We start from the raw sequence: 21109 nt of genomic DNA on the forward strand, positions 1-21109 counted from the left end.
TTAAAACAATGCATATTTACGGATAAATTACCACCGGATGATAATTATCGCAGAAGTTGCAAGGTAAGACATAAAATTCTTTGTCTCTCTGTAATAATTATTGTGGCACTTACCGTTAAATTAGCAGTTCCATACATGTGCTATTTCGTTCATTTGCTTATATTTCATAAATTTACACAGCATACAAAAATACGGACATACTATATACGGTACGTTATTAAACACACACATACACACCTGACGACTTAATTTTTTTATTAACCACAAAGGGTCGAAACACAGAGGGAACAACACAAAGGCAGAAAAAACGAAAAGAATGGTAATGATAAATCAAAAGGTGGAATGACGTCTACTCGAACCCCACACTCCAGTTAACGTCATTGAACGTTTTTAGAAAAAAAAAATTGACACGTGTTATTTTTGTCTCTTTCTCCTTGTTATGTGTTGCTAGTTCTGTATACTTTGTGGACGACTGACCTGCGTGAAGTGTGAGTTGGCCAGTGTCAATACAAAATTTTGTATTCATTTCCTTTAAAACAATACATATTTACGGATTCATTACCGGATGATAATTATCGCAGAAGTTGCAAGGTAAGACATAAAATTCTTTGTCTCTCTGTAATAATTATTGTGGTATTTACCGTTAAATTAGCAGTTCCATACATGTGCTATTACGTTCATTTCTTTATATTTCATAAATTTACACAGCATACAAGAATACGGACATAATATATATTTACAATTGCTTAAAAAAATTAAGATTAATGTATATTGTTTCTATGTTCATAGTTTTTTGTTTACAATATTGAAAAAATATGCCACCAAAGAAAAGACGTAATCCCTCCAGAAACACGTATAAAGCGAGGACGATTACAGAAAACATTGAACGTTTTTAGAAATAAAATATAATTTGACATGTGTTATTTTATTTTTGTCTCTTTCTCCTTGTGGTAGATATTTTTTCTAATTGAATTTGCTTGAAAAAATATACTTTTCTTTATATTAAGCAATTCATTATAATTACTTTTACGATGTGCCTAAACAAAAACCATCGTTATAGATCAGCATTTCTCAATTCTTTTCGCGATTTGGCTTCCCTTGGACATTGAAAAAAAATTATTTCGGCTCCCCAGTGTTAATGAAAAATTTAATCCAGCTTCCCATGTATCTGAGATAGACCAGCCGGCCCATGACAATTATGTCAAAAGGGGGGACCCGCAGAACTATATTTTCCCAATATCAGCTATGGCATACTGTAATACTTAATGCTGAATCATTAGAACAACGTTTAACACGCCAGATTAGACAGAGGCTTTCGGAAATAGATCACATGCAAATTCGCTCTTCGCAACACCAAGAGCTGCTTTCAGATATGATCCATCCTATTCCTATAAAAATGATAATTCTGTACAAAATGTTGTGCTAAACTCAAATTGTAGTTTCTGCAAAGTTTTCAAATTTCCAAATGAAACTAATGGCATGTGCTGCTCGGGCGGTAAGGTATGAGTGCAAGCACTACCAACAACTTACCGTCTCCCATTGCAACCCATTTCTAGAATGTACCCATTTACCTAGAATATCTCCATTACACCTCCATTCATTCGACTGTCAACCATACGACGGGTCATGTTAGACGTAGCGCTGACCGCCTCAAAGGAGAGTATTCCACTGAGCTTTTCGTAGGGTTAGAAAATTACATACCTTCACCCCCAATTTTCCATGATAGGTTAGCACTTAGAATCCTCCAATCTTCCGATGTATTACATGTCGATTAGTCGAATTAGACCATTATTTACTCCACAAATGGTTTGTCGTCAATGCTGCACTTTCCTGATTCACATGTTTTAACATAACTGTAATATATATATATATATAAATAAACTATACCATTTTAATCCCGGGTGTCTCTTCTAGTCTAGTATATTCCGCCATTCGTCTTTCAACAGAAGAAAGGAGAAATGACGGACGAACGGACTGAGAGAGAGAGAAAGAGACAGAGAGACAGAGAGAGAGAGTGAGATGGGTGGGGGAGAAATAAGACGCGAACGGATAGAAATCAGGTATGAATGCTGTTCGTGTAATGTTCAGAATGAAGAAATATTCGGGTGTGTAGACGCAAGTTTGGAAGTGTGTATGAATCTGGAAACAGGTAGAAAGCTTGGGAATGTTCTGTTGTGTGGGATGGTATACTATAAACACCTGTACGGAGGTGTGCAAATCTGGAAGTAGGGTAGCGTTGGTTCGTTGGTATAAGGTTGGTTGTGTTTGCCAGTCATGCTTAGGTGGGTGATGTAAAAATGTGTGAATAATTTGATGAGAGCGATTTCAGGTGCGATGAGTAATGATACTGGCGAAGCACAAGGGATGACAGGAATAATTTGGAAAGTGTTATTGATGTGTGCACTTCCGTATAGCAAAATACATAGGGATGGGAAAACATATTTTAGAAGACATCGAGATTTTAATCTCTAGCTTGAAAACAAACGTTAAGTATATGAAATCTCTGAAGAGAGGAAAACGCAAATAAATTGGTAAACGTTACGCAACAATAGTGAAAGATGCGGAGGGTTCAGTAATGTCTAGTTAATGGTGTAATCGAAGAAAGGGAAAACATATATATGATAAGAAGAAACTTCTGTGATGTACAGGTGAGAAGTCAGGTGCGATACACATGATGCGTAAAGAACATGGAGGACGTAAGAAACTTTGGATAGTTTTGCATTCCAGTGGACAGGAATGGGTGAAATGTCACAGAAGTGATGTACGGAGGGTAAAGCGTTTTTACAAGTCGCTGAATGTGTAGCGCTGAAGTTAGTAAGTTGTAATCTAAACATGTCAGCGAATATAAGATTACCGAAGTGTTAATGTGTGTGTGAGTGAGTCCAAGAGCACGTGCCTAGGTGTATTAATATAGGAGGGTATGAAAAGTAGGTGTGTGTGCTTGTGTTCCAACTCTTCCTTCCCACACAAATAAAAATACTCACACACATGCATTCCCATGCATATATTTTACACTCTTCAATTCTACATGCAGTGTAAAATATATGCATGGGAATACATGTGTGTGAGTATTTTTATTTGTGTGGGAAGGAAGAGTTGGTATGCGTATTTCCACGTGCCTTTGCGTGTGTATATATGTTTGTGTATCTGTGTGTGTGTGTGTGTGTTTGCGTGTGTGTTTCAACTTAGCAAAATAGAGGATGCCTAGACACGTATATGTGTGAGAGAGAGAGTTCGAAGACTAGATCTGTGTAGGTTTGTGCGTTTCGCATTAGAAATTGCAATATGAAATTTACCACGACGTAATTCCAGTAAATAGAAAAAAAAAACAAAATTGTATCTAAGCGTTAATATATCAGTGGGTGAAGGAAATGGATGGGTTACATACTACATATATTTCAAAAGACTCACTGAAAGCATATACTGTAAGTTTAAACAGATATGTTTCATTGTTGCTTCAAATCGGGTACTATTCTTAATGTAATTCAAAAGTCAAGCGACGAACTTAATAAAATTGTTATTATAACTAAACAAAAACGCAAACTTTAGCATGCACACACATAGACACCCACCCCAACACACTTATACTTATATATACGTATATCTATCTATCTATCTATCTATCTACTTTAGCATCTGTTAAAGTCATGACTATAGTACATTTTAATCCTTTTTCAGAATAGTGAGCAAATTTCCATATCAGTACTTCATATATATGTTGGGTGAAGAATGGCACTCGCTTTATGCCGTTAGAGCCCAAATATATTTTAGGATAATTCTTCACAAGATGACGAAATGTCGAAGATTTCCAATTGACAGTTGATGAAGGAACCAGAGTTGTGTTTTGTCGTTTCCTCTTTCCTGTCAATACGCAAACAGAGACATCACACTAGCACGTATGACGCATACACATACACGCACGCACGCACACACACACACACACAATACAAACAATACAAAAGCACACACACGTACAAACACACATATTCCAATTTGTTAGTTGCCTGAAGTTCAACGGCCTTTTATCGATTGGCAGTGCAGTCTTTAATATCACTAATGCTACTTTAGACTATAAACTCGCACAATTGCGCACAAATACATAAAGACGAACACAGAAGCGTAGATAAACAAGTAGATGTATCTATAATGTTTTCATATGTGTGCATGTTTGTTTAATACCAGTAACAGTACTGAGGATTTCAGTAGTATTTACTCTTATTATCAAGTAGCCGATTAAAAAGAAAGAGAAAAAAGAAAAAAAAACACTGTATTCAAAAAATAATTTGTAGGTTGATAAACTGACAAAAATTGATTTATGGTACAGTTATAATTACTAAAATGCTAACATTTCGATGTATAAATAAAGAAATGTGCTGGCCGAATCGTTAGCATATCGGCATTTCGATCGTCTTTACGTTCTGTGTTCAAATTCACCGTGGTTAATTTTGCGTCTTTTCGGGATCGACAAAATAGGTACCACTCGATGTAATCGACATACCTTCTCTCCTGAAATTGCTGGCCTTGTACCAAAATTTAAAACCAGTATTTCATGTTATAAATATGGCAGTTGAGCAAGTTGTTATGAAATGAGCAGAGAGCTGAATGAGTTGGCAGAGAGATACAAAAAGAAAAGAAAGACGGGGAAAGAAGTGGCAATGGATACGCATATGAATGGAAGTGATTTTACATTGGAACAAAATTAAATGGAAGATTCTAGGTGAGGAATGAGTGGAAGAGAAAGAAAAAGTCAAAAGCATGGAAAAATTGCAATTTATTTTATCTGATTCTACCATAAATATATATTTTTTTTAATTATAGTATTTTATTGTGTTTCCGTTTGTTGTATTTCTCAATATCCAAAAAAGGACATGCTATTCTCGACGGAAGATTGTCAACATTTACACAGTATTTTAATATTTTTCATGCTTGCATATATGATGTCGGAGCTTTTGGATTTGCGTTACTTCATTTTATTACTTTATTGTATTACACTGTATTTATTTACAACAATGACATCGTTGTAACTGAAATTTTACTTCTAACTTCCAGTATTTGTCATATATGCTTCCCTTACTATCCTATTCTTTACTTTAACAACCCACCCTTTTTTTTCATTCTTCGTATTATTTTCAACATTGCACGTGTATTTTTTACCACTTTACATCTGTTATTCCCCTCCAGCAGCGCGTAGCATACAACGTTCCATTCATCTCTCTAGATTATATGATAATCTCTCTTTTGGAATATTCACTTTTTCCATTACGACTTCAGAATAAATACGTAGCATCTCACAAACAATTCAGACTTATTTACACGTGCACTTCCTTTCTGATTCCACCTCTCTCTCTTTCTCTCTCTCTCTCTCTCCCTCTCTCCCCCTCTCTCTCTCTCTCTCTCTCTACATTAAGTGATTTCTAGACGGCATGTCTCCAGATATGCCTTTTTATTAGTTTCTAAAGTTTCCTGTCTCCTTATCAGTATATCTGACCTCGAGGTAAAAACAGTACCACGTACGATTCACAAAGATACAATGAATGACTTATTACTCACCATCACTCTCTCACACTTTTAATTTTATCTCAAATATTTCCCTTCCCTAAGTTCTGTATTGTTCCCTTTATATCCCTTCGTCTCCTCTTGTGTTACCCCAATCTATCTTGCTGTTTTTCTGTTCCTTTCTCCTTCATTTTCATTGTTTGTGACTGTTGCGTCTGTCAACAAGTTAATATTTCGTTTCTACAAGACAGTAAAGTAGCTGAAACATTAGCGGCATTTCGTCTGTTTTCGTGTTCTGAGTTCAAATTCCAACGCGGCTGACTTTGCCTGTCATCCTTTCGGCATTTGATAAAGTAAGTTACAGTTGAACACTATTCCTGGTTCCACGAATTTTCTAGCCTTGTGCCAAAATTGTTCAGCCCTCATATACACTTAGACACAAGTACGTATGGATATACATACATATACACGCACATACAAACACGCAACCACACGCGAGCGCGCACGCACACACACACACACACACACACACAAACGTATATTCTTAGTCTCACAGTGGGGATGTCAGAAGGGTTGTATGCAATCACTCGAGAATTTCTGCGATTCATCTCAGCGTCCACAGTGAACCTCTCGTGCACAAACACGGAAGGTTTTCCTGCAGCTTGATACAACAAAGCTTTGGCCTTGGCTGTTAGGAGGTGACGGCGTCGTCGAACATAGCTTGTCATACCAAAGTTACTTTTCTCCTTCAGAATTTTACGTGACGTTGATGTTCTCAAAAAGGTCATGAAGTGTATCTAAGTTACGTAGACCAATAGAGATTTATTCTGAAGTAATAACAGTTGCTTTTATTTAGTAATTAAACTGCTTGCTTTGTAAACTTGCAAAAAAGATATTAGGTTTCATATTATTTTCGACGTCAGATGTTGTTATCTCGTACTCCTTGTCTATTTATCGCAATCTCATTCATTTTCTTGGAGTAATTTTACTTGTTTGCAAACTTTACGTATTCCATTGTCTAAATGTTCTTCGTTTGTATTCCTGAAGATATTATTTTTGTACAATCGACTCGGACATATTCAATGCATATATCTTGGATTGCTGACGTAAACTGCGGGAATCGGGATGCCATTGTCTTTCAGGGAATTGTCTTTTATCTGTTGTAATATTCAGTTTGTTGATCTTGTTCACTAAATGATCAGAAATGTATACGATTCCTTCTCCTTCCTTCCCCCCCTCTCTCACTCACTCTATATGTAAAATATTCATCTCTATTTATACACACATACATAATCCTGAATACATTTCTGAGAGCAAATGTATCTCATTAAGTTTGAATTGTGTATTATTAAACATAACTGCAGGCAAGACATTAATACGAACAATTCGTAAAGTATTTGTTTGCGCTAACAAAAATATTTATAACAGAAAATTTGAATCATTATATTTCATAACAAATATTTTCAAATTAAAAACCTTTTGTAAAACAACTTAAACGTATGTTAAATCTTACAGTGTCTCACTAATAAAGTCTATTGACAAATATGAAAGGTCAGGAAATATGTAGAATTTTAACGCCTGTGTTTTTTTTTTTGTTTGAAATTGCAAGAAAGTTTTCTTACTGACAATAGTTTTATAAATAGCAAACCATATTGTACTGTATATTATCAGCGATATTTGGATCGAAAACGTAGAAACCAATGCCTATATTTATTGATAATCAGAAATTAAATGCGTAAAGATTTATCCCATTTCCCCACCCCCACAAATATTTTTTAACGCTTCTAACCTCGCCGTAATTTTTCCATGAGACATGCACTCTATAAATGCATGCTCAATAACAGTCACATGCATAGATTTCAGTTGGTGATTTACATGATATTTTGAAAGCTAATATTTATGTATTTATTTATATTTGTGACATATATATATATATATATATATATATATATATATATATATATATGTGTGTTTCAGCCAAGTGGCTGCGGTCATGCTGGTGCACCACCGTGACCCTCCGTCTTTATGCTGTGCTCTCTCCACATTCCTTGCATGGCTCTTCTCCCCCACCTGATATGGTCCAATCAAGAGTTTTGATGGCACATCTGGTGTATAAGAGAATTTGACATAGCTGCCCTAAACTGCATCTCATTACGAGCCATTGGTTCGTCTGGTATCGTGGAGAGGAAAGCGTCAAGTTTTGTCTTGAAGACCTCCACATCCATGTCTTGCATGTCTTTCAAATGTTTTGGCAGGGCATTGAAGAGCTGAGGTCCTCTGAAACCGAGGCTGCTGCAGTTTCTCGTTCTTATGTGAGATGCAGTGGACGGTACCTTCGGCACCATGCAGTGGCGACCGGTGCGGGCATTCCTGTAGTACTTGATGCCAAAGTTTGGCACCAGTCCTTCCAGTATTTTCCATATGTATATTATTACATATCTCTCCCGCCTGCGCTCCAGGGAGTAGAGACCTAGTGCCTTCAGTCGCTCCCTGTAGTTCATCTGTTGGACTCTAGCGATCTTTTTTGTATAGTGCCGCTGAATTGCCTCGAGTTCTGCTGTCCGCTTAACACTGTGTGGTGACCACAACTGAGAGCAATAGTCTAGGCGGCTCAGAACAAATGTCTTCCATAGAGTCAACATGACTTTTTGATCCCTTGTACGGAATGTCCTCAGTATCCACCCTGCCAGCTGTCTGCACTTTGCTGTCAACTTGACAATGTGCATGTGAAATGATGCATCACTACACATGTTGATGCCCAGATCTCTTACTGTTTGTGGTTCTGAGATTGCAGTACCGCCAGGCCCTGTGTATGCCAGTTGGGAGGTACTTGTGGTCTTGTAGCGCAGTAGTTGAAATTGTTTTGCATTGAACTGCATATTATTTTGCTCTGCCCACTCATATATTGCATTTAGGTCATTCTGCAGGCTTACAATATCATCAGGATTCTTTATTGCCTGAGATATCTTTGTGTCATCAGAATAGCTAGTGACAGCATAGCTAGTGACATGTATATATAATATATATATATAATATATATATATATATATATATATATATATGTATATATATGTTTATATATGTATATATATGTTTATGTTTATATATGTATATATATGTTTATATATATATATGTATATATATGTTTATATATATATATGTATATATATGTTTATATATATATATGTATATATATGTTTATATATATATATGTATATATATGTTTATATATATATGTTTATATATATATGTATATATATGTTTGTATATATATGTATATATATGTTTGTATATATATGTATATATATGTTTGTATATATATGTATATATATGTTTATATATGTTTGTATGTATATGTATATATATGTATATATATATATATATATATATATGTATATATATATATGTATATATATATATATATATATATGTATGTGTGCAGGTATGTATGCATGTATGTATATGTATATTGGTATATCTATCTATCAATCTCTATTTCTCTCTGTCTGTATATATATATATATATATATATTTATTTATATATATATATATATATATATATATATATATATCGTGACACCAGAAATTTAGGCCTGCAAGGGACTGGCGTTCCTTACAGTGGCAACTTTGTTCTCGCAGCTTAAATTCTTTGGGACTTTGAATATATTCCCGGTTTACGCACCTTCATGGTCACACAAAATATAAGAAATATACAGTAGATTAAAAGGAAGTTTGAAATTGGAAGAAATATCCCTATTCCCTTTTATTAGTACTGAAGGAGAACTAGATCCTGCTGATATATAAAGTAAAATATGTAATGCTAACCAAACAAAATATGAAGCGTCTTAGAATATTTCCGGAAAAAATTTGATCGACAATTGTCAGGAAATGTATTATTTTCAATTTATAATGCAGACAATATACGAAAAAGATATCAATTGTCATTTCTTAAACTGTGCCATCTAAAATAAATTAATTAAGAAACCCTTGTGAAAAAGATGCGTAGGATAAGCAAAACAATCGAGAATAGATTGCAATCACAAAATCTTAAAAAAACGAGCCACTTGCTTGAAAGGAGCTATATTTCTCACTAATTCTAAGTGTGATAGATCTACTTTGAATACTGGATAGATTTTTGAATATTTGGACCATAGAAGAAATATTGCTAAAAGCAAAATCGTTATGAATATAGAAAAGATAAGTGTGATAAATAAGAATACAACTATTACCCACAGAAATCATATTACATGCTTGAAATTAAAAATAGATGGAATATATTATTATCAAATGAATAGTATGACGTCAATTGAACACTCATACTGACAGGATATAAATCTATCTGTTCAAACGCACAAAATTACAAAGGGGAATGTGATTAGTTTTTAATTAAAATACTTGCATGAAACGCTGGTATTATTATATGAAAGATAGAAATAAAAACATGTAAGTTAACGACATTTCTGTAACAATGTATCAAACTTCTAATTTCCACTACTGCCTTCTCCATAGACAAAGACCAGAATTTAGATAATAGTAATTTCAAAATTTTGGAACAAGGCCAGCAGTTCTGGGAGTGGGGGGGGGGCATTGCTCAAATGATACTTATTTTATCGACTCCGAAAGGATGAAAGGTAAAATAGACATCGGCAACATTTTAACTCAGAACGTAAACACAAACAAAATGCGATGGTCACGAGGACGCCTGAAAAGCCGCCCGCTGCCGCCCGCTGCCGCCCGCTGCCGCCCGCTGCCGCCCGCTGCCGCCCGCTGCCGCCCGCTGCCGCCCGCTGCCGCCCGCTGCCGCCCGCTGCCGCCCGCTGCCGCCGGTCAGCCACGAGCATCGGCAACCTATCCGACCCGTTTTGAAATGCCGTTAGCCATTTGCCAGGCGTGCTAATGATTCTGCCAGTGAGCTGGCAGAGTCTCTTTGTTCATTTCGACTCATAACTGTTGCATGCGGTGTCTATGATTTTAATGGCCATTAGATACAACGCGAATTACGATAGCTGTTATATGTTTGTATATAACTAGTACTTCATAGCTAGTATTGGTTGACTCAACAACTACCAAATGAGAATGCAGTAAACTGTACATAATATTACTCACTATTTGGTTTGGAGTGTTTCTATAAAAAGACATTTTAGTCAATATAGCGTTTGAAATGTATTGCAAATTCTACACAGACATGAACGAAACATTCTCATTACTATTTTAGATTGTCGCTACTGTCAGCGAGCAGCCTCTCGGTTCAGGTGCTAAGAAAATCATGAGTTAAAATATACTTCATGTATAAGGGAAGTCTCGTGCAAAAACGTGATCACATGTAAACTAATCATTCAAGGAACACGCTCTCGCATACACACAAAAAACAAACGTACAAATTGATTCACAACAAACAACCAATCATATCTTAATGTTTTAGACTAATACTTTTGAATTGATCATACACGAAAAAATATCTTCGCATGTAGGTTTAAAAGAAAACGGAACGCATATAGCATTTCTTTATCTATACGCACATACATACATACATACGTACACACATACATGTTGTTGTTGTTGTTGTTGTTGGCACTCCGTTTCTTACGACGTCGTGGGTTCCAGTTGATCCGATCAACGGAACAGCCTGCTCGTGAAATTAACGTGCAAGTGGCTGAGCACTCCACAGACACATGTACCCCTTACGTAGTTCTCGGGGATATTTAGCGTGACGCAGTGTGACAAGGCTGACCCTATGAATTGCAGGCACAAAAGAAACAGGAAGTAAGAGTAAGAGAAAGTTGTGGTGAAAGAGTACAGCACGGTTCGCCACCACCCCCTGCCGGAGCCTCGTGGAGTTTTAATTATTTTTGCTCAATAAACACTCACAACACCTATTTTCTTTTGGTATAAAAGAATGCAAGTGTGATTGTCTGTATTATATGCATGTTTGCATATCCATATTTGTCACTGGAAGTAAACCGTAGGTAACATTTTGCCAGTTTTTTTACATGCATTGTTAAAAATAACGCTGGAAACAAATCATTACCTTCATATTTTACAAGACATGTCTGACCATGTTTTTCAAGTTATAAGTTTTGATATACTCATGAAAGATTTCCAACACATAAAACAGTGAATTATTTTCTTTTCCCAGTGCATATTCTTTTGTCATTTGTTAGAAATTCGTCATAGACAAAATGGCTACTACACAATTCATAGTGGCATTTTACCTATTGTTCACTTTTTTCATGCTTGGAAGACAATGATTTCCTTCGAAAATCTAACAGTGATATTCAGTAATATTTTGCGTAATTAACATTATTTACTAATTGACTCTCAACATTATGTTATTAATATAATATTTCGGTTGAAGAAATAAAAAAATACGCATAACAAATGAACAAAACTCTGATGTTGAAAATAAATGGAATGAATTTCAAAGATTTCTGCTTCTCTCATGATCCATAGTATATTAGGTGTTCTAATCGCAGAATCAGGATGCTATTTATGTCAATGGACTTACTATAAATACTAAGAACATTTATTGTCATAAACCTATTCGCTGAGAAATTTTCACCGTATTATTTATGCCAAACTAACAGATTTCAACTGTGTGTTTCTGTTCGAATGAATCTAAACACATCGTTTGAAGGCATACGCTTATGAAAAGCAACAACGATATAATTTTATAAGAGTGGACACTTATTTATTTGTCGAGTGTTTCCTCCTATGATCCGAAAATCATGTTAGTACAGCATTTTAATAGTTCTGCATTAAAGAACGAACCTATTCTTGATGTTTTAATGTGACCCGTAAGTTAAACATAACCCCTAAGATCATCTTGTTTGATGTCAAATAAATGTCGTAAAACTATAACTGAAACATAGCTTCATAAATATTCAATTTTTATTCGCCAATATTGAAGGCATTACATTCACTGTCATCATGTTTCAATAAATCGAACGATGACATAATCCTTGCAGTGTGTAATTCATTAATACTCGCGCTTTTGAATGCGCTCATACATTTCTATGCTAACTTCCTTCTCATTTCGAAAGGTTTCGGTTATCTGGTTAAAGCATCCACGATTCCTACCTTTTCTGCGATATATCAAGGTCTTTACTCAAGAAACTAAAACGAGGCTCTAGCGTTTACCGATTTACTGAGGTCGAATTATATACATATATATATATATATATATATATATATAATGTATACATATGTGCATGTATATATATATATATATATATATATATATAATGTGTGTGTGTGTGTGTGTGTGTATATATTAGTGTGTGTGTGTGTGTGTATATCTATATTAGTGTGTGTTTATGAGTATATGTATAGATATATGTGTGCATATTTAAGTATATATATATATATATATAGATAGATAGATAGATAGCTGAGGACCCAATATTGCAACAGCTTGCGTTTCAGGGTAGGGACCAGAACTGCTTTACATCTTGCGAATGAACCTAAGAGATCTGCAAGGTGTAAATGTGGAAACATTCAAAAAGCATTTGAACAAATTTCGATCTGAGATCCCAGATGAGCCCACATCACGGCAGGGGACACAAAGAAGGGCAACTTCGTCCACCTCAAGTCTTCACCAAAAAAAAAAAAAAAAAAACTACCGAAAGGAGACACTAAAACGCTTAAAGGTGGTGCTCCGGCATTACCCCAGCCTCTGACTGAAACCAGTGTATTAAAAAGAAGAATATAAGAATATGTATTACATGTGTGTGTATATATATATATACACATATAAATATGTGTGTGCGTGTGTGTGCATGCGTGTGTGTATGACATAGATACAGAACATAAGTTAATGATATTTCTCTTTTTTTATAATGCATGCTCCAATAAGACCCCATCCACACACACTCACACACGCACATCATAATCTTCAAATGATAACATCAAAATATAAGAAACAAATTAAATGTACTTACATAGCAAAACTTACACCTAGACAAAGCAAAATTAATTACTTCAGTAATAAATAAAAGATAACAGCGGTTACACGAAACTCAATGGTAACAGAGAAACCATAAAGATATGCAGATATAACTGACGTACACATACACACACACACACACGCACGCACGCACACGCACACACGCACACACACATAGACACTCAGGCGTACGTATCATAGAAAATAAAAATAAAAAACTATAAATATCGAAACTACAGCAATGAAGATAATGTAAAAAAATAATAGACGCGTAGCTGAAGAGAATAAAGGAAGACAAGTGTTTGAAGACAATAAAAAAAGACTTGAAAAATAAATAAAACGGGAAGAGGAAACAGGGTTATACGTAAAGAATCGTAAAGTTAATAACGTAACAAAAATGTACATACGTTTATGCTACTAGTAAATCCAACGACCGCATCGATAATAAATTAATTGGGGAAGCATTGAGAGACCTGGAGTTCAAAGTACAGAATCATAGACACGAGTGGACATATAATATGCATTAACGATCTGTAGTGACAAAACATATCAATGGAGCTGCGTCATTTTATGTACAAGTACGCCAAAAAGATATTTAAATAAACATAAAGGAAATCTATAAACATTAGTATTAATATCAAAACTTTATTACCTATAGCAGAAAAGAATATTAATAACGTTAATAATAAGTTCAACTACCTATTGAATATAATATAATATCATATAATATCATATTATAATACACTAACTTAATAGTTACAACAAATTATACATGAGACAAGACTCAATAGATAATTATAGCATTAATATTAGCAAGACAAGTGACTGAAATTATGATTTCAAATCAATTAAAAAATTATACAAATGTATACATAATAGAAGTGATAGAGACCTACTGATCGGTGGAAATAGATTTCGTAGTTCCATGAACGACTTAAATATACGAGGGAGCGCTGAAAAGTTCCTAGCCGTTAAGGATGTCGTGAAAGGGTAGGTAGAGCTGTTACGTTTAATGGGGCAGTAGGACAACTATTTAGTAGAAGATATGAAAAACGTACCATGGTATACAATATACCTTTCTCGCTTTTACAGTTTTAACACATGATGTCAGTGGAGTTTAATAAAATTATAGCACTGGCGTTTATGTAAATCCTCTTTTTGCAAGGCAAAGGAGGGGCGAATATCCATGGCAAGACGCAGGAAGTCTTAATGGTTGGCTACCCATATTACTCCACAGTGAAAATCTGGGTCTCAAGCTTTAAGACTGGTAATTTCGAGGTCAGCTGTGAACTCCGGTCAGGACGGCGAATTGCCGCGACCTAAGACAACAAATCCAACGTTGTGCACGCCATTATTCTCGAGGACTACCGGATTTCAGCTAAATTCATATCTGAGAATCTGGGCATTCCCGAGAAAGAGTTGGCCACACCACCCACAACATTCTGGATGAGAAAGCTTTCCGCAAAATGGCTGACGAAATGCCTGAACGCAGATCAGAAGCGCTTCATAGAAGCGGCATCAAATAGGGTTTTGTACCGGTTTGCAGCGGGAGAGGCTGATGTTATGGTACGTTTAGACACCATGAATGAAACTTGTCTTCATCATTATGATCCCATACCAAACAGTCATGAATGGATGGTGTCACAGCGGTTCACCGCATCTCAAGAGATCCAGAATGGAAAGATTCTGGCTTCAAGTGGAAAAATTCTGTTTTCAGCTGGAAAGATTCTGGTTTCAGTGTTTCGGAAAAAATGGAGCACTTCTCATAAAATATCTCCCAAAGCGTCGCTCTATCAACGCAGAATACTACATGTCTCTGTTGGACTAACTGCTTGAAGTTTTGGAGCAGAAACGCCGTGGAGAGCTGAGCCGTGGTTTCCTGTTTTTTGCAAGACAATCCACCAGTACACCCAGCACATAAAGTGCTACGGAAAATACACAACTTTCGCTTCGAATTGGTAGTCCACCCAGTCTACTCTCCTGACGTGACCATCTCCGACTATCACTTCTATCCACAACTGAAGAAACATCTCAAGGGAACGAAATCTTACTCCGATTCGGCAGAGATCGCTGCTGAAGAAGCCTGGCTGGAGGCCCAACCTGCTGGGTTCTTTTTACAGTGCTTAGAAAAACTGAAGGATCACTGCAATAAGTGTTTGAATCTGAAAGGGGAATATGTTGCATAATATCATAATTAACTGATCCTCCTGTATTTTCTTTTACCCAAAGCCAGCAACTTTCCAGCACCCCTCGTACATATTTGGCATCTATGACTTGTTTTTTTGCTAGTCTTTCTTTTCAGAAACAATAGCAAACTAATGCAATTTCGAAGTCTACCATATTTAACAAAGAGCTAGATAGAAAATGTTTATTATTATTAAAGGTGTGTTTTTGAATAGAATTGCGCGACTTGATCAAGTTCGTTGTACAAAATTATTATTTGTTTCTTATATGCATTTAGATATTATATTATTTTGAGTGCATTTCTCTTCTACAGGATACATCAGAGATGTTCTGTTGCAATTACGAGTACTAACAAGTCGGAAAACATAACATTACTATCTAGATTATGATTTTCTGTATGAGAATAGTAAAGAGCATGCTCAATAAGTTATCGGAATTATGCTGTTTCTAACGTGAAGCTGTAGGGACAGATTTATGCTTTCCTATCGTCTCACACCTTGTCATACCACTAATCCATCTATACTCAAATGTATTCTATTGTTCTCTAGTCTTCTGTCTGTTTTATATACTCTATTTCTTAAATAATTGTGATGGTCGGAATTTTAAAATACAAAAATAGACCATATTCTAGTTAAAAAATTGGTACTATCTACGTTTCAGCGGAACATAGGCACCAAGTTTTTTGGGGGGCCTTTGATATGCGATGATTCCACTGTTAGAGAATAGTGGATAAAACCAGGTAATATTCATTCTTTATCATCTTTATAAAGGATTCCACACCAAGTATTAGAATCATGCATCCTTTCTAAATGGACTTCTTGAAATCTCTTCGTCTACTGTTGTTTCATTAGATCTATATTCGTCTAATAATCGATTATCGCAAGTGTTACCATCATTTCAGTTATGACTAATTAGTATATCTGCACTTCTATAATTAGAATATGTAGAAATTCCTAAGTTATCCAGGATCCTGCAGACAACAATATAACATTTCTGAAAGTGGTGTTTGGTTTAGTATTATTATTTGTGTTATGAGATACATATCATAGAGTTTCATCGGTGTCTCTAGGTTTATCCAATCAAACAGCAAAATTATTTTTAACAGTGATGTATCTTCTTTTACGTCACGGTCAGGCTGATGAATTGTTGGAGAAATTCATTCTAATAAAACAACAGTCTCCTAAGCCAAACATATGGCTTTATTTTCTTACTAGTGTCCTAAAATAAACACTAATTTTTAGTAGATTATTGATCGCACTATGAATGACTTTAAAAAATGCTTCATACAAGTGTCCTAAAAATACTTATTTTTCACGTTATAACCATCAGTAGCTACAGACGAATTTGTAATATTCGATACATTAAGGCGGCGAACTGGTAGAAATGTTAGCACGCCGGGTGAAATGCTTAGTCGTGGTATTTTGTCTATCTTTACGTTCTGAGTAAAAACTTCTGTCGAGGTCGAGCTTGCCTTTCAACCTTTCTGGGTCGATAAATTAAGTACCAGTTACGTACTGGGACCTCCCACCCCCCAAAAAAATTCAGGGCTTCTGCCTAGAGTAGAAAACAATATTCGATATATTGTTATCAAAGACTGCTCGTTAGCGAAAAGGTTTCAAATTTTAATAGAAATATTTACAGCTCATCTTATATGAGACCAAGGGTGGTTAAAGGACTTATTAACGTACCCGAGGCATTCATTAGATCCATGGAAACAGCTAGTTCAAATTTAAGGTTAACAAAGATGTCTACGAAAAAGACACACACAGACACACACGCAAAGAAAGTCTTAAACTATCTGTCGAGGCTTAGCTAATCTTTTCTAAATACAAAAGCTAAAGCCTAGACGTGGCTGTCTGATAAGAGTTGCTTTCCAGCCACTTTGTTCTGGCTCAGTCTTATAAGCAAGTGTTTTCTATTCTAGTCTGTTATCAGATTTGGTGGACGAAGACAAAGAAGACCGCCATATACATACATAGGAAATCCACCCCGCAAAAAAATAGATGAACAAACACAAAAAAACAACAACGCGATGACGTGGTACATGTAAAGTATTAGCAGACGCTCAGGGAAGGACAGAAAGATGGTTTAACGTTTCGAGCAACGCTCTTGTTCAGAAACAGAGGCAAGTCTAATAGAAAGGAAGACAGAGGAAGAAAATCGCCAACGATTCACATGTGGTTACATTTTGAAATGACCAGTACATACATACATGATGTGATTATCGGCCCGTGACTCGAATCCAATATTGATTTCTTCTCTTGGACGAATATTCGGACCACTTGTGGCGCTGGCGAATGAATGTCGTTAACGAGTCCAATGCTTGCGTATAAAACGCGATTGGACAGGCCACATGTTAATGTCGGAGTCGGTCGTGGTTACTGGTGTCTGGCTTTCCGTTGGCGTTGTTTATCCACCTCTCTTATTCTTTCTCTTTCAAATAATGACATTTTTTGTTTATGTTTTGCCAGTTGTTCAAACAGCTGGATACGGTCGTGATGTGATGACGCAAAGTCTATATTTGGTATTACCTTCCAAGGTTTGGAAAAGGATTAACTTGCTCCATTACTGTCCCCTAAATGATGTTAAAATTCGAAAGGGCGGAATGTAGGGCTGGTTGGGGGAGGACTTGAATTACTTTGGTATTTACAGTGAGACTAAAACATTGATACGCATTGGTGAAATTACAGACAGACACTTGCATTTCTAAGCATGGGTCACTTACTTTCACTTTTTCATTAGCGTAATGAACTTCTGCGACTCGCTTGGTACTGGTGAGATTCGTTGAGCAAAACAACGCCATGTTGAAGCGATACCTGATATCCACTCCTGGTTGATCTGGAGGAAGTTCATAGACCATTGCACCAAAGTATATGGAGAAAAGTGTAGGAGCGAGATGAAAAGTATGTCCAGCCATACCATCGTGCAGGGCGTTGATCTGGAAAGCAAAAAGCTCACAACATTGGAAACATTCAAATACCATCCATATGGCTGATATTGTTACACTGTCAAAAGCCTTTTCCAGGTCATAGAAGGCAAAGAAAAGTGGCGTATGTTGTTAGTCACTCCTCTTCGATATCTCCGACAGAGGAAATTATATCTGTTTTAACAGGATGCTCGAAGAACATACTGGAATTCTGGAACGACTGTTACTGGGATGATTTCAAGACGGTTGAAGTGTGTTCGAGCAAAGATCTTTCCTACAGGAGGAAGTATCGAGAAACCGCGATAGCTTCCGCAGGATTTTCTATCTCTCTTCTTGAATATACTGATGATATCTGTATCTCAGGTCAGTTGAGACCTGACAAGCAACCCCATCTTTAGAAATGAGTCGAACACTAGTCTGCAGCGGCAGTCCGCGATGTTGCTACCACACGCATGGGATGCTATCTGGTTCCGGGGCTTTACTTGCTTTCATAAACTTACTTGCATTCTAGAACGCTTGATATGACGAATGAATATTCATTCAATGTTGACGCTCAGGAAAGGAAAGAAAGAAGATTTAACGTTTCGAGCAAATCTCTTCTTCAGAAATAGAGGAAAGGATGACGGAGGAAAAAAAATCACCAGTGATTCAGATGTGGTTACGTATTGAAAAAATGCATATATATATATATATATATCTATATATATATATATATATATATATATATATATATATATATATATATATATATATAATAAATCTCTGAACGAGGTATAAACAGTAGCAGCACGACAACGTGAAGTATATTTGCCACTTAAATGCGGCTAACCCTTAAGGGCGAATGCTACTGTAGCTTGTAGCCCCAGGAGAACATCTCCTCCAGCTGGCTATTGGCACACTTTCTATTCCCTGTCGGTATATGCAGAAGGATCATTAGTAGCAAATATTCCCTAACATGTCTACAGGTGCATAAAACAGTGATTTTCAAGTACCTGGTGCCGTAAAGGAACTGTGGATAAGGTCTAATATATACGTGATGCTTTCTTTAAAAGAATATAGTTATATTGAGGCTTTCTTACTGTACAATCACGTTTCACGTTAAATAATCTTCAATTAACTTGTCAGAATGTCTACAGTTAGTGCATGATGGTAGGCATTTTAAGGACTGGCCTCATGTTTGCCAGACGAAAAAAGCACTCGCTTCATCCTATATATAGCAATGAATTGTTAAATCTTAGGCAGTGTAAACGGGATAAATTCGTGTTTTTATGTGTATCTGTTAGCCTACGTATATGTTTCGGTATGTGTTTATTCGTGCGTCTGTTTGCTTGTGTATATGCGCGTGTGTGATAACTTTAATGACTGTTTTCATATATAATTATCCATAGAGGGAAAGAACTCATGAATAAAACAACAATATTGCGTGATGACAGTCGCATTATTAGTTTATCGAACAGCGATCTATCTTACAACAGCCACATGTCTTGTTGTTAATGACAACATAGTGTAGGATCAATATTCGTTAAAATTAACATTACAAAAACATTTTCCATTCTCCCATGTTTTTTTATTGATTCCAATAACGATCGAACTTGAGGAAAGAAAGCAGGATGATAACTTTCATGATGATGACAGCAATCGACTCACAAGTGAAAGCGAGAAGTATCATAATGTGTCTTCATCTTTTCGAGATGATGATCGATAGGATGGTGTTGTTGATGATGATGATAAGGACGACGACGATGGCGATCACGATTATGATGATGGTAATGGTGGTGATAATGGCGGCTATGCCGATGTAATTACGATGAAGATTCTGATATCGATGTTGCGGTGGCTGTTACGTAAAAAAGTCATAAATGGCACTAACATGAAAATAAAGAAACCAATAAACTAATGTTTATATCACTTTAGATAAAACCACAGAAATGTTTCCATCTTCTGTGGCAATCTATTCGTTATGTGCGACGAGTTTTGTTTAGTTGCCTTGCATTTATCTATGTCGATGTGTAGGACTACCTACCTATCTGTCTGTCTGTCTGTCTGTCTCTTCTCACGGACGTGCTGTCACATCGGCTGCGAAGGTAAACGTTTATTTGACCATTTACTGTCCACATTTTGTTGGTATTTTTAAATAATTTTGTTGCGAAGCACCTAGGTTTCATTTGTGTGTATTTTCAAGGGCAGGAATTGGCCCCCAGGGGCAGTTTCGGCCCTAGCAAAATACAAAAATTTCCTTCTTGACATTTGAAAAATGTCGAGAAACATAATTTTGGAACGCTTGTCTTGTTCTTTTGACAAGCATTTCCCGAGGCTTCAGATGCCAGAAGAGAAAAAAGAACAGAATAGCGCGTACTCACACAGTGACAGGAACGCAGTTTCTGTAAACGTCACAAAGACGGTAATTACAGCTACTAACAGCCCTCTCACCACCACCAACACCAACACCAACAACAAAAACAAAACTGTAACTAAGGTTACAAAACCATGCGTAAAAACCGTCACAAATGTCTCTGACGTAAGCACCATTGCTGCTGACGCCATCATCACCACCACCAACG

General features: G+C 36.1%; 1 long non-coding RNA gene across 1 annotated transcript in view; it reads left to right on the plus strand.

Moving 5' to 3' along the window:
• The first annotated feature begins 278 nt into the window (after positions 1 to 278).
• LOC149132940 (uncharacterized) overlaps positions 279 to 21109 on the plus strand; it is a 389921-nt gene continuing 369090 nt past the window's right edge. The window contains exon 1 of the long non-coding RNA XR_016243787.1: positions 279 to 591. This is a non-coding gene — a long non-coding RNA (uncharacterized LOC149132940). The remainder of the gene's footprint in view (positions 592 to 21109) is intronic.

The sequence above is a fragment of the Octopus bimaculoides genome, chromosome 12, assembly GCF_046866305.1.
Source record: "Octopus bimaculoides isolate indiv1 chromosome 12, ASM4686630v1, whole genome shotgun sequence".
Taxonomy (NCBI): Eukaryota; Metazoa; Mollusca; class Cephalopoda; order Octopoda; family Octopodidae; genus Octopus; species Octopus bimaculoides.